Genomic DNA, 12,668 nt, shown 5'->3' on the forward strand with positions numbered 1-12,668 from the left:
GAGTTCTCAAGAGTAGAGTAGAAATGGAACAAGAAAATGAACAAAAATTTCTCTATAGATAATGCAATATTTCCACCTGGCTTTCTATTGGTTCTCATGGATTATAAGTAATTCTGGAGTGATAGTAATAATTTTCAATTGTTGCAATTTGGTTTTCTTTTTGTCTTCTTTTCTTTGTTTTCCCAGTGGGAGTTCATATTAGCTACCCTTTCCACAGAGCTCAGATGGGTTCTGACAATCCAGCTCAGACAAACACAATTATTGTGTCATTAACAAATCTTGCAGTAACCTGCTGTACAGAAATGTGGAAAGTTGTACCATTCAAATATATAATAGATACAATATGTTTCACATATAACAAATTAATGAAATTGCCAAAAAGCAAAATCAGTCAAACTCAAGAATGCTATTTACATTTCTGACTAAGCAGTTTGGGCTTTTATAGTAAGATAGCAGTCAAACAGAGGGAAAAATATGTTTGATGAAGTTCCATGTTCTTATTGTTTTGTGTTGCTTGATTTGTAAAATAAAGCCACAAGTCAGGCAGACTGGTAAGTGCTGCTAGCGGGAATTTTCTGAAACTATTTCACTAGTAATGATTTTCTAGATCATGGTGGGTTGTGTGAAAATGAATTCTCTTATTTGCTATGCATGCTCCCTTGCTCATGTTTTATGATATTTGAATGTTTCCAAAGTAGCCACTGCCTGGGCTTTTAGTTCAAACAAAATATAATACTCAGATATTCAACAAGCAAGAGAACTGAGCTCCTCTCTCATGCCCAGAACAAACTCCCAAATACTAAAGCCAAGGGTCAAAGAGTGAGGTGAGAAAATTAATAAACTACTACTGCATTTTTGTACTAATAAAAGCTTAGTCACTATTATGTATTTTTCCAATCATTGCCCAGTGCATGGGTTGACAATTTAAACTTTTAGAGGTCTGATTACACAATAGAGAAGAAGGAAAGGAAAGGAATATTAGAAGGAAAATAGAGAAAGCATAAGACTTAGTGTACATTAACTTACACATCTAAAATGTAAATGTCTAAGCCTGAACAATTTTCCCTACACCCTTTCTAGTCACTGAGGAGGAACAGGCAGGGACAGATTCCTCTCGCATTCAGATAGTGATGAAAAGACAGCTCACAGGCATCATCCTGTTGCTCACCTCTTGCTATATGGAAAAGCTAAAATGATCAAATGAAAAGCTGAAATGACCAGCTGTCAGACATTTACAGTTAGATTAGATTACTCTTACCCTAACTAGCCAACAAGGCTTTATTTTATGGAACAAATTGTGTTTTAATGGAACAGCTTGAAGTTTGTTGAAGCAATAGTTTACAAGGGAATGGCACAGTTCCTTCAGCTGGGCTTTTTTCTTTTGAGACTTATCTTTACTCTAGATACTTTAATTTTATAGTCAACTTAGTAAATGTTTTGGGATTAATTAGTATGTCTGTCACTACTAAATGATGGCTGCACTATCACACATGATACCCAGAGCTGAATAGTTAGTTTGACTCAGCACACTCACACTACACCACTTCTGGCAACCTAATTTCCCTAAATGTAGCTGTACAGTGAGGCTTTCAAACGATCTGTGACTCTCTGGTTACAAAACCAGAGGAGCAGGGTGACTTCAGTTACTTAATGAACTGTTCTTGCTGAAGTTGCTGTGTCACCCTTGCATTACTTTTTGACGAAAGCCCTTCTGTAACCTCTCCTGAGCCCCAAAGCTATACACCTCTATGCAAAAATTACCCTGGGGAAAATATTTAAAGCTCAAAAAAGCTGTCACACCTGTATTTCCCCATCTCTGCCATAGTCAAACTCCCATCAGATGTTGACTGGGACAATAGCATCTCCTGTGTAATTCTTGTCAGTTTGGAAAAGCTTTCAGAGAAATTTCCCTGTATTCTATCACTGCCTGTGTTAGAGTTCAGCAAATACATCTCACTATAAAAAACTCCAGAACATTCTTTCTGAAAAGGTGCTTTGAAGTCTAAACTCTTGTCTGTATTTTCTAAATATATAATCTTTCTATACACCTTGTCCTTATGTCTTCACAGATTCTACTTCACTAGTACTATTGCAACTCTTACCACAAATCTCATAATGCATTTTTTTCTTTACAAGGAATGGGAAAATTAAGCTTCCATTGGCATTAAGAGGACTTCACAGGGCAAAATTATTCTCACTTTAGGAAACCTGAATTTGTTTACTGAAACTTTCATTCACGCTTTCCGAAAACAAAATTGTTCTGTGAGTTCAGCTTGGTCTGTGCTGATTTGCGTGAGAGTGAACACATCCCCAGCAATGCACAGCAAAACAGCTCACGGCAGCAGGCTGACATGTTGTGTGTCTCCAGGCAAAGCAAGTCTTGTGACAGATCTGAAAGTTCACTACATAATTCAAAACATTGCTGTAAGTATAGTAAATAAGCCATTAAAGAAAATTCCTCACTTATCACTTACTTAAACTCTTAATGCAGCTTAGCAATTCATACATTCATTCTCTTCCTTGCTCAGTGGTTACAGCTACACCACAGTCCACTGAAAACAGAATAAGCAGAGATAGCAATCAAGCTGACCCAATGGGAACAACCTGTTTTTTATTGTTTGTGGACAATACCCTCAAGAGATTACAGACTCTCTTAAGAAGAGAAAGAGTTTCATGGTATTTCTTAGGACAAATCCCAAAGGATTTGATTTTTCACTCAACCAAGGGGTCACAGATTAGCATGGTAGGCATTTTCCTGGTTTCTAGGATTTTCAGTTTTCTTGATGGCTGAGGCTATCTTCTCAGGATTGCTTCACCTGTATGGATCAATTTATTCTGAGAAGCCACTCTGGATATGTTCCTTTTTCTGTGCTCAGCTGGCAGCTGCAGAACTCTGGGTGAGGCTGGAGGGGTTCCAGCATGCTGTGCTCCACACACCCCTCACACGAGATAGGATTGCAGGAGGTTCTGAATCACAGGGTAAACCTGAGCATGTTCCTTTAAAGCTTGAAAGGTACACATTTCCTAAGTGTGAGGCTATTTGTTTAATAATACATTTGTTTTATCTCTGTTTTCACACATCTCCTGATAACTGCCTGACAAGTTCCTAAGGGAAATGGAGTCCAGGCCGGTTACAAAGGTTGTGAACCACGAGGAATTATTAACATGAGTCCCCTGAGTCTGGAGCCTGTGATTGCCTGACTTTTGGCCTGCAGCATGTTCCTGAGAGACAAATAGTGCTCAGTGGGAGCACAGCGAGTGACCTTCCACCTGGGCTATGAGGAGGCCTGACAGATGCTCATGTGCCATGTGTTATTTGTGACACGTGGCAGCTCTGACTGCCCTTCACTTGCCAGCAAGATGACAAGACCCAGAAAAACAAGGAGCCTCTCAGGTTTTGGGCCTGATGCCAATTGTAGAGCTGAGTTTGATGGAATAACTCGTTCTTTTACCCACTCATCTCCTGACCCTAATTTTCTTTTACCCTTTACTTCTGGAAAAAGTGCAGAGGAGGAGTCATTCCTCCTCTTTCCTTCACATTGCCAAGACTTTTTAAGGTTCTTTTCTCTGGACATGGATCCTCTTTTTCTGACACTTCCCATAATAACTCACCTCATGCCTGCTTTTCCCTTCTTCAGCCTTGCAGGTCTGTTTAGGAGCGCGGTGTTCCTCTGTGCTAAGATGAATTTCACCCTATTCATCACAGCCCCATTAGCAACCTGCAGCTGCAGGGACAGGCATCTGGTGCCCTTGTCTTCCCTGGGGGACAAAGGGAAGAGCTCAAGCACCTAGCACAGCCCCAGGAATGTGCACAGGAGGCTCAGAGCCCTGGACCAATGTGAGGCACACTTTCTTTCTCTCTTCTCTTAGAGGCCAAAAACTTTTCTTGTGTGAGGAATGCCAGAAAACAGAAGCAGCCTGGGAAAAGCTCCAAATTGCTGCCACTTGGCAAGTGGGAGGGGATATGAAGAAAAAAGGGAGCCCTTTAACCTAGGCTCTGGCACTGCCAGTGTCAGATCTTGTCTCAGTCAACAGGACTACTAAAGGCAGTAAAAATGTTGTCTCTTTCTTTCTTAGATGTCAAGGAGGAAATTCAGCTGAATTAAATCTGTCCCATCCTGTTGTTTATTGTTCATTATGCTATCACCTTGTGTGTTCCATCCACCCACCAGATTCCACAATCCTTTTCCATTTTTTTTTTGGGAACTTTAAAAAGTTGCTTCTGGACCTCATCAAATGTTTTATTTTTGCACAAGTGCATGTGATTGAAGCCAGCATCTGCAGTGCAGGTGTTTACAGATGTTGCTGTAGTGGCCTGGAGTACCCTGGTCCTGGAAAACCCTCTGAGAAAGCTCTCACATGTTTTTAGAGAAGAAATAAACTTTTTCTTGTATACATAAATCAAATTCAAATATAAACCACTGAGAGCTTTGTTGGCCTTGAACTAATACATCCAGAGTTCATACACTCCAGTACTATATAAATAAGAACAAGATTTGAATGTCCTATTTTGACTTCAATGGCCTCCAAATATGCAAGCAGTACTTGTGAAGAATGTGCCTGACATTTAAGTCTGTCAAGGTTCCTGGATAATTTTTTCCTTTACTTCCTTGTCCCAAATTCTTCTCCTTATCAACTTTTAGATGCAGTTTTCTCTTTTTTTCCCCCTTCTCTTCTGAAGATGCAGAATAGAGTTTTTGACATGCTTTGGAGCTTTGAGGTGCAATGTAACATAGTTCAAATCTACAGCTATCAAAGCAACGTTAAATGAATGTTCATATTGGAATTTAGTGCAATTAAAAAGCAGCAATAAGTAAAAAGAAAATTATGCAAAAATGTATTTTACTTAGGATAGGAATATAACTTCTGGGGCAGGGGGAAGTTTCTAGCTAGAAGAAAAAAACAGCTCCTGGTTGATGGGCAATCTTTACAGTCTTTGCTGAGACAAACCATACCTCTGTTTAATAGGAGGGAGGCACCACACAAAAGCAGTAGGTTAGTTCACAGTCATGCATGCTTGATTTACTACAGGTCACAGATCATGTTCTGTGCAGGAACATGTCCTTGAAAGGGCAAATAAATTCACTAAGTTTTCTGATTTTACCCTGGCGTAGTCAACTGTTAGCTGGAGTAAGAGACTTTTAGTGCATTTGTATTTCCTTTGAGCGAAATCTGAATTCCATTTTAACTGTTTCAGGGTGATCAACAGAGGAGGTAGAAATTAAGGCTTTCAATGCCTCTCTATTTTTATATACTGGCAAGCTAAAAAAAAATCTAAATCATAACGGAGTTTTATCTTTTCACATAAAATATGAGTCACTTGAGGATGATACTTGAACTTAAAATTCACTAGAAGTCAGAAACATCTGCTCATTTACAAAATAAAAAAATTCTCCAATATACTTAGAATTGTGAACAAAGTAGGCTTTAGAGTATGATTTCAAACATACAATGGAAGAATCAATGAAAAGTTGTGATGGTCTTCCCTGCTTGAGAGCAAGGCAAGGACAGTATTCAAATAAGGGTGAAAACCCTTTCCAGACCACTAGTTTTTTGGGTGATGAACTCTCTTCATATACCTATGAATGTAAAACTAGGTTGGAAATTCTACTAAGTAGCAAGCACTGAAAAGTACTCACTCTGAAACCTCAAATCTGAATGACCTTTGAGAAAATATAGGCCACCCATAGGATTCAGGAAATTACAGTGGTTAAACCATTATGTTTATTAACTTTCACTTGATTTTTGTTCATCCTGGGTGTGCTGCTTTTGGTCAGGGTAACTTGGGGCCATACCATATTTGGGTACAGAAGAGGAAACACTCATCTATATTGCACAATAAACAAAAGCAATACAAGAGAATCATGTTGATCTGTTGCAAGTCTAGAATACTGTCCATCCAAGATAGATTGAAAGCTATTGCACAGCAAAAGGTAGACTAAATCATATATACCCTCCACCTGGTATATCCTGCAATTTCTACAGTGGAAAGCACATGGTGTGACTCTTGGGGCTCCTGGCATGGCCAGGAGTTGGGCCAGCTGATCCTGGTGGGTCCCTTCCAACTGTTTAAAGTATTGTCCCTTCCAACTCTGATATTCCAGATATGCTTCCAACACAGCATATTCTCTGATTCTATGATTTCATTTCCTGTATTAAGAACATAAGCAACAAAATCATATATTTATCCTTGAAAGGGATATCAGGTCATGCTCAATGTAACTTGGCAGGAAGCATTCTGTGGAAGCACAATGTTTTTTTCTAATTGGAAGATGACTGTTTTGTGAGGCCTTTTACTTCATACCTGTGGTCTGGGCTTAACTGACACTTCAGAGAAGATTTTCTTCAGCAATTGCTTTGTTTCCTCTCTGTGAAATGAGGATTCCTCACTTCTGTTATCCCAAACTATTGAGAATGGTAAACAAGATTTTTCCCTGAAGCGAACAAAAAACCCTTAGGACAGGACTCAACTGCAGTCCATGTCAGCACATGCATAACAGCAGTGGTTTTGTTTATTATCTGCTGGCTCCTCTCAATAGGTTTTCCTGAAGACACAGGGTAATACACCATAATATGTATTTAGATTGTTTCAAATGATCTGCATATGGGGTGAAGCAGGAGGAAAAAAACCCAATCATTGACTTGTTAACAATCACCTTTAATTTTGACCCATGAGACTGTAAGTGAGCCCAGAAATTCCTGTGCTCAGAGTACAGTGTGGCTGGGCTCCCAGCACTCCACCATGGTGCCTGATTGATCTCAATCACCTTTTATGTGAAAGCTCAGAACAGTAGCAAATATATAGCACATATTTACATTATGCTTCATCCCTGTTCCTTTTTCTTCCCAGAACATCTGTTCATTTCTGGCCAAAGCCCCAAAAGGCTCACGAAAAGCAGACATAATTTTTGAAGATTTTCTAGATGCTTATTCCTGTTAGGGAGTAATTCTCATTGCTGAAATTTAGCTTATGATACCAAGCATCAAACAGTACAAGTGAAATGGATATAAAAAGAAATAGCATTAAGTACGTATTATATTTGCTAATATGCATAGGCACTAAAAATAGGCAAAGAACAATTAATCTAGGGTTTTAATATTCTGTGGTGAAGATTCTGTCTCAGTTCAAAACTGTACTGGATTCAATACAGATTTCCTGTATAACAGTATAACTGAGAGAATAATCTGACCTGTTTTGTCTGATTCTTAGGACACTGCTTATAGCCTTGAAGTCCTCAGAACACAAATATGCTCAGATTTAGATAAAAGAGCACCACCTTAATCCATCCATCAGTCAAGATTGTTTAATACATTCTTCTGTCATTTTAAAAAAATATTATTTTTCTTGGCATTGTCAGATGTTTTCAAGATGTCTGGGAAGTTAGGAAAGTTACTCTGTATGGTTGTCACCCTTCTCCAAGCTACTGGGTCATCTGCTGTGGAAGAAAAAAAATGACATAAAAGTTCTTTGAAGGATTTTCAAAAGAGAGAGATGCATAGTGTATCTGAATAATAGCTTTTAGATTATTTGTGGGATTGGAGCCAGGTTGTGGTTATGTATATTTAAATTTCAAGAGAGAAAGGACAATATTTCTCTTCATGTCAGTTTCCCCATTAACAATAAATAAAGGGTAGCTAACAAAAAGAGGAAGAAGCAAAACTGCGAGGAAAATACCTCAGGTTTTCTATAGAATTCTTACCACTCCTTACATAAGACTATAACTTGAATCAAAACAATTTGAATCAATCAATCATCTGGTTTAGAGCTCAATAGAAGAAAATAAGAGGATTGTTTTAGTCTTGTTTTCTGTTTTCATCATCCACAGTCATTCCATATGGAACATAGAACAATGGAAGGAAAGATCTGCATAATCACACCCCTTTTTATTTATTTTTTTTTCCTTTTCTCTTAGGGGTGTGGGAAGGGGAGGTTGCTCCTCCTTTTCTTAGAAGAGAAAGTGACATTATGGAAAATAAGGAAGCAAAACCCTGCTGTACCCATAGTATATTCCTTATTCAAGAGGCAGGAAGTTGTGATTCTGCCTGTCCCTTAGCAGTCTTTGTTTCTCTTGATCACCTGATTTACCCACAGGAATGAGTAAGCTTTTGTTAGATACTACCAGCGATTCACATGATTAAACATTTTTTTTCCACTTCCACAAAACAAAACATAATCCTCCAACTAATTAATCTTGTTTACCTACTTGGCAAATGAATCTGGGTGAAGGTGCAAGTGTGAAATAGCTCTCTGACTGTTAATATTTAGTGTCTATTTCATAGCAACTTAGTAGTTCCCCTGAGACAAAGAGATAATAGGCTTGTTTAAAGTATTGTCCCTAAGCTTTTACCCACTATAACCCTGATTTCAACAATAGTGATCCACTTCTTTAGGAATCTGTAATTTCGATGGCGAAGGTGTAATATTTGTTATATAAAATGATGAATACTAGCACTATATGAATATTTAGGTAGGATTTAGCCCTCAAATGAATACACTAAAATAGAGTTATGCGGGCTTAAATATGTGTCTAAACTGGCCTTGTAAATAATTGAGACTTATTCACTACTGTCCATGAAAAATCAAGACTGATGAACCAAACTTAGGTGCCCAGGTGCCATCTCTCGTGTCTGGATTCCTAAATGCAGCTTTCCTTTGTGATGAGAAGCCTGTGCTTAGGGTGGGATTCAGCTGCCAGGGCAGGAATGTGTGGTGTGTTACCTCACTGATGGGACAAACCTTGCAGGAGTGGCCAACACTCAGAGTGCTGTGCAGCCCTTCAGAGGGGCCTTGGCAGCTTGGGAAGATGGGCAAAGAGCTTTGTGAAATTCAAGAAAGGCGAATGCAGGCTCCTGCCCCTGGGGAGGAATAATCCCCACACCCAGCACAGGCTGTGGGCTGGCCTGCTGGAGAGCAGCCATGTGGAGAAGGCCCTGGGAGCCCTGGGGGACACCAAGCTGTCCCTGAGGCAGCAGTGTGTCCTGGGGGCCAGCAGTGTGTCCCGGGGGGCAGCAGCGTGTCCCGGGGGCCAGCAGTGTGTCCCGGGGGCCAGCAGCGTGTCCTGAGGGCCAGCAGCGTGTCCTGAGGGCCAGCAGTGTGTCCTGGGGGCCAGCAGCCTGTTCTGAGGGCCAGTAGTGTGTCCTGGGGGCCAGTGGTGTGTCCTGAGGGCCAGGAAGGCCAGTGGAATCCTGGGGGGCAGTGTGAAGGGCACTGCCAGCAGGCCAGGAGGGGTGACCTGCCCCTCTACTCAGCTTTAGTGAGGCTGCCCTGGATGCTGTGTCCAGTTCTGAGCTCCTCAGCACAGGAGAGTCGTGGAGCTCCTGGGGAGGGTGCAGGGGAGAGCAGCAAAGATGATTAAGGGACTGAAGCATCTCTCTCATGAGGAAAGGCTGAGGAAGCTGGGCCTGCTCAGCCTTGAAAAGAGACTGAGAGGAGACCTCATCAATATCTGTCAGCATCTGAAGGGAGGTGTCAGATGATGGACCAGGCTCTGTTTGGTGCTGCCAGGCAATGGAACAAGAAGCAACAGGCAGAAATCAATGCACAGGAAGCTCCACCTGAACAGGAGGAAGAACTTATTTACTGTGTGGGTAGCTATGCACTGGAACAGGTTGCCAGGGAGGTTGTGGAGTCTCTGTCACTGGAGACATTCAAAAGCTGCCCAAATGCAACTCTGCACCTTGTGCCCTGGGATGATCCTGCTTGGGCAGGGAGATTGGACCCAATGACCCAGAGTGGTCTCTTCCAACCAGATCCATTCTCTGATTCTGTGACTCTGTAACTCTGTGTTGCTACTCTTACATCAGGCTGTCCTTTTAAAAAGAAGATTGTCTGTCATTCTTCTGTCACATCCAGCCCTCAGTGACTAGCTAAATGCTGAAGTCTCAGACAATATGCATATGACAATATTTTGAGGCAACTGAATTAAGCCTTTCACAGACTGGAGTTAGTAACACTTGGGCAAAATTTTTTTTTTATCAAGACAAAAATTAGTGTATGCATGCTGGTATAAAAGAATCCCAGTTCGGAAATCAATTTTAGTGATTTTGCTCCATATTACAGCAATGGCTTATATAGATGAAGTTGAGATTATCTCCAGGCTATGGGGTTAGACAATACTGCTTAGGGTGATAGTTCTGCCAGCCTTGTGTAACCAATCCATCTGTGGCCCTATCAAATTCTTCACTGAGGTTTTGGATTCATTCAGCCTCCATCTACCTCACACAGAAATGTTGTTGCTAACTTGGGACAGCTGAAACTGACACAAAAATCACAGTAATCTGGTTTCATTTGTATTTAAATTTTTCATAGCTCTGTTTACCATTTTATCACTGCTTTTCAGACTTATTATACGCTACTAAGTAAAATCCCTGTTGTTTTATTTTCTCTGTTTTGTCATTTTCCCGGACATTTATCTGCTGTTTTCTTAGCATATAGTGTTTAGTCTCCCACAGACATTTAGTCTTTATGACCCTATGAGCAAACATAACAGTACAGAATCTAGTATACAATAATTCAACTGAAAATAGCTGTGATACCCTGCAGATATTGCTAGCTAGAGCAGTGTCCATCTGCTGGCCCTCGTTTGTTTTCTGATGGTCACCAGAGGTCAGTTCAACAATGCCTCCATTGATCCCTTTCTATCCATTAAACTTTCACTACTAAAAGAACAAAACTCTAAACATACACACAAAAGAGAGAAGGAAGAATGTACTCATTGTGGTTCAGCCGGAATTCACAAATACAGAAAAGATTCTCTCTACTGGCTGTTTCCTCCTGCAACTTGACTTCCGAAATAGAACTATCTTTTTGTAAAAGACACAAAAACAAAAATGCAAAAAAATCCCACCAGAAAGCATGTGACTTCCAGAATTGCCTGTAGCTTTCCTGGCACTGGGTTGAGAAATATTTCTTCATCTCATGTTGCATAATCATCCTTGACGCATTGTTTGTTCCAGCTCAGTGCTGTTTTCATCAGATAAGAACCACAAATCTAATGGAATATGAGGAGTGTCCCCCAATGGTGCATGAGGGATTTTTGTGGCTTTTTTTTTTTAGGTTTCATAATTATGAAAGGTATTTAAAAATATGTGCTGGAGCAGATAATTTTTGAAACCATAATTCTTGTTAGCTTAAGTTCACAGTGCACATTTCCTGTCTTTTTCCAGTAAGCAGACTGATTACAGCACACTAAGATCTCATTTGAATGAATGAATAAATGAATGAATGAAAGGAAGAGCTAGTAAAGAACAGAAGGAATCTATATTGGACATAACAGGCTCCAATGATAAATTTGATTTAGGTAACAATTTATCCTGTAATGTTTCAGTGACACACTCTAAGGGATTTACTCCAAATCCCATGAAGTTATGTAAGTTTTTTGTTGGTGTCAGTGGGTCTGGATCAAGTTTCAGAAGGATTAAATAGCTGCTTATTACTTCTTTTTTATTCATAAAGAAAATAATTTAATGCAGGTAAATAATTTAGTGCAGGTAAGCCACTTAACTGGATGATCATTTCTTGAGCCTTGTGTCTGTCATTGATCTCTTTTCTGTTCTCTGTGAAAATATCTGTCTAACATTCAGCATTTATTCTTACTTCCAACCCAGATTACAGTCATGATTGCTCCAAATTTAATATAGAAATCTTCCTCTTACACACACTCAAGGAGCCCTGTGATATCCTTCAACTCCTTTCATTTAATATTCTAATGATCGATTTCTTTATCTTCCTTGCCACTTTATCAAAAGCTCTATTTAATATTCCAGAGCATACAATTTGCTCCATCCACGGAAAGACTTCTGCTGGACACTATTACATATCTAGCACAGAAACTGATCACAGCGCCTCAAGAAAACATGAAAAGCCAAGTTGCACCTGACTCATAGCCTGATCAGTGGTTTTCCTCTCGTTTCAGTGTGAAGGGAACTAAATTGGCTCAATTTATAAATTATCACAGATTGTTCCCTCAAGTTCAAACATAAGGATGCCTTTAGTGAAGCTTATGGGATATCTGGCCCTGATACTTGATATTTTCAATAAAAATCCTGAATGACAGAAAAAAGAGTAAGTTTCAAAGGACTGAAAGCATTTTTGAAGATAGGACCAGAATTCAAAATAACTTTAGTTATTTGAAAAAAAGGCATGGGGAAAAAATATCATCCTTGTAAGAAGAAGACCAAAATCACACCATTGGAAAATAATCTTGATAGGACAGAAAGTGGTAAATAAGTGTAACTTTAAGAAAGGTGGTAAAAACTGTGGTGAGTTTCTTTAAAGTCTGTGTGTCCAGACTACAAATTTCACATTTGTTTTTACAACCAAATGGTTTTAAATTTCAACAAGGGATCTTAACTTAAGATGTCAAGAAGAGGTTCCTAACAATGAAATAGTGAAACCCTGAAATCGATTGTGTGGGATGATCATGAAAACTCCAGTTTTGAAGGTCTTTCAGGATAAATTAAGTAAGGTGTCAAGAGTCCCTTAGAAAGAATTGATCCTTTCTTGGGCAAGGAAACTCATTGAGTGATTTTCTGAGGTGTTTTCTAGCTCAATTACATCAGTTATGTCCAGCACTATTCTGGCATTGTTTGAACTGCTGAATCTAAGTTCTTCATCTTCTTTTGCCGTCCAGTCACGCTCTGTGTATCAGTGTGAGACAGGTAAAATA

The 12,668-nt window shown here is 39.7% G+C and overlaps 1 long non-coding RNA gene across 1 annotated transcript in view; it reads left to right on the forward strand.

Annotated features, from left to right (window-relative positions):
• LOC113458588 (uncharacterized) overlaps positions 1–12,668 on the forward strand; it is a 183,106-nt gene that overhangs the window by 55,608 nt on the left and 114,830 nt on the right. The gene's annotated exons all lie outside the window — the stretch shown is intronic.

The sequence above is a fragment of the Zonotrichia albicollis genome, chromosome 4 (assembly GCF_047830755.1).
Source record: "Zonotrichia albicollis isolate bZonAlb1 chromosome 4, bZonAlb1.hap1, whole genome shotgun sequence".
Classification (NCBI taxonomy): Eukaryota; Metazoa; Chordata; class Aves; order Passeriformes; family Passerellidae; genus Zonotrichia; species Zonotrichia albicollis.